This window comes from Euprymna scolopes, chromosome 36, assembly GCF_053919585.1.
Source record: "Euprymna scolopes isolate OS-2025 chromosome 36, ASM5391958v1, whole genome shotgun sequence".
NCBI lineage: Eukaryota > Metazoa > Mollusca > Cephalopoda > Sepiida > Sepiolidae > Euprymna > Euprymna scolopes.
In genome coordinates, this window is record NC_136517.1 from 71,651,084 (window position 1) to 71,654,176 (window position 3,093).

Here is a 3,093-nt window from a genome sequence, read left to right on the forward strand (position 1 = left end):
GCAATTCTCTATAAGAGCCAGGTACGTCCAAGGATGGAATACTGTTGGCACATCTGGGCAGGAGTTGCTAGAAAGGACTTATCCTGCTTTAATAGAGTTCAAAATAGACTTTGTAGCCTCGTAGGGGATGTCCTTTTCTCTTCCCTGCAACCTCTTTCTCACAGAAGAGATGTTGCGAGTTTGTCTCTACTTTATCGTTATTTTCATGGCAAGTGCTCGGTTGAGCTCCAATCTATAGTCCCCCTTCGCCAAACTTCCACAAGAAACACCCGTCTCGGAGAAATCACTATAAATAATTTTCCCCACTCTTTATCTGTACCTAAACCTACACGCAGATTCCATGAGCAAAGCTTCTTTATTAGAACTGCACACCTATGGAATTGTCTTCCGTTTTACTGCTTTCCAGCTAATTACAATATGGTTGTGTTCAAGTCTAACGTAAACAAGTTTTTGATGAGCCGTTCCATATAAGTTAACAAATTTACCAAATTTCCATTACTAACGATTACTTTATTGTCCAATTTCTACTGTACACTCTTTAACCCTTATCCTCGAGTGGCTTTTTGGCCTTGATAAGTGGTGATGCCAATGTAAAAAAAAAAAAAACTGTCTTAGCGGCTATCAGCAACGTCAAGCTAAAAAGGCAAAATCGGCAGCGCTAAATGACATTAAAGGATCTTTGCTGAAGTGGATACAAAAACCAGAAACTGTAAAAAGTTCTGATTTTATTGAAGCTGAAATTAGAGTCCATGAAAAACAGTTCGAAAGCCATTTTTCAAGTGATAGCGAGCAATGATGAGACGACGACACAGAATAAACTTATATTGAAGATCATTATGATACAGCAATTGCAACTCGATCAGAAGAAGAGTTTGAAGGCTCAGCCGCCAGCACCACCAGTAATTTGTTAACATTCAATGATGTGTCATCGTGGCAAATTCCTGTGCCTGATAGTGTCAGAATTGATATCATCAAAAGGAGGAGCGAACCATTCCAGAATTAGCAGGGCCTTTCAAGTCGGTTAAAATGCCGGGTGCAAAGGTTAAAGATGAATTGCAGCAACTTTCTACGACCTGGTTTTATTCCTCATTGCCAAATGGCAACAAGGTGCCACGATCGTGAATGGCTTACTCGTTGCGTGACGGAAAGTTGTACTGCTTTTGCTGTAGGTTGTTTGCCAAAAAATGACAAGGCACCTGGAACATCTACTTTCATCACTGGTTTTGAAGCCTAGTGGAAGCTAAATCCCAAAATTATTGAGCATGACTAATCAAAGGGTCATTTGTTATGTTGGGAGAAGTGGGAAACGCTAGCTTCAGGAATCCAGCTGCAAAAAAAAAAAAACTACCAATGCAACGCACATTTCCATGATGGAGAAAGAGAAAAGGAACTTCTGAGACATTCTGCACAGAGTTTTAGATGTAATACTTTTTCTTGCACGATAGAACTTGTTTTTCTGTCATTTAGAGGACATTGCAAGAATACGTCCTCATTAAACAATGGTAACTTCTTGGAACTTGTTGAATTGTTATTTCACTATGATGTAGTGTTAAAGGAACATCTTTCCAACCTCCAGCAAAGCACAGACAGTCAGGCAATATGTTCATACATGTCGTCTGAAACACAGAACGAGATTATTTCTCTTTTGGCAAAATATGTGATTGGAAAACTCGTTGCTGACATCAAGAATGCAAAGTACTTTGGTATACTTTTTGATAGCACACCAGACGTTTCGCATGCAGATAAAATGTCAACAGTAATTAGATATGTACATATCAGTGATGGTGCAGTCGAAGTGCGTGAGTCATTCCTGGGATTTTTACATTTGAAAGGTAAAACAGCTACTGCATTGACTTACGATATCTTCGAGAAATTAGAAAACGAAGGATTAGATATTAATTTCTGTCGCGGTTAAAGGTACGATAATGCTGTAAGCATGGCCGGAATCTAGTAATGAACTAAATAAATGCTTTAGAAACATTGGTGAATTTTATTGAAATCTAAGTTCTTATGATTGTTTTTTTTTTTCCCCCAGGACATTAAATTTTTCATGTACAGATGGTAGTTACGTCCCCTTGCAGAAGCTAGTTATGCCCCTTTGGCTCAGTTGGAAGTATCTTAGGGTTATCTTCCCTTTTCTCTATAAAAAGGGGCCTCTGCAAACTTCTACACGCATAACAACACAGTGCTGTTGCTGTTGCTGTTTGTCAACTCACCTAGTGCTGGAACGCACGTGGCTGGATTATACCCTAACAACTCTATAATATAAACCATTTATTCCTATTTTCGTGATGGGCAAAGGTAAAAAGCTATCAGAATCCGAGTATGGGAAGATTCTTGCTTATCAAAACCAGAAGTTGACGATTCGTACAATAGCTGAAAAAATTGGAAGGTCTACGAAGGCAGTGCACTCATTCCTGAGCAACCCAAATGATTATAGTAAAAACATTCCGGGCGGTCGCCCCAAAGTATAATTCCAGCAATGGGTAGAAGAATTCTACGGACCGTGAAAGCTAATAAAGGCATGTCCAGCTCTGAAATTAAAGCTGAAAATTAATGCACTGCTTCAGCAAGAATATTTAGGAGATTTTTTAATAGAAGTAGAAATAAAAAATAATGAAGAAACAGAAACGAAGACTATCTAAACGCCACAAGAAGCCAGGCTCTCATTTGCGAAGAAGCGAAGAGGTACCAAATGAATGAAGTAACGTTTTATTCTCAGAGAAAATCTTTTTTAAACTTAGACGATCTAGATGGTCTTCAATAGTATCTGCATGAAATTACTCAAGAGTCGTTTTTCCACCAGAGCTATTTGAGGTGGAGGAGTAATGGTTTGGTGAGCGATGTCAGTAGCGGGAACTGCGAACTTACAGGTGGTAAAGGATAGAATGAATGCATCTGGATACGTGAACATGATTCACAATGCATCTCTTAAAAAGAACGGTTATGTGGAGAAAACTGAGTTTATCAGTAGGATAAGTCCTCAATCCACACTACTCGTATTAGCAACTTTTTTTTGAAGATGAAGAGATCTCAGTTTTGCTTTGACCAGTGTGCTCGCCCGAATTGAAAATCATCGAAAATTTGTGGGGA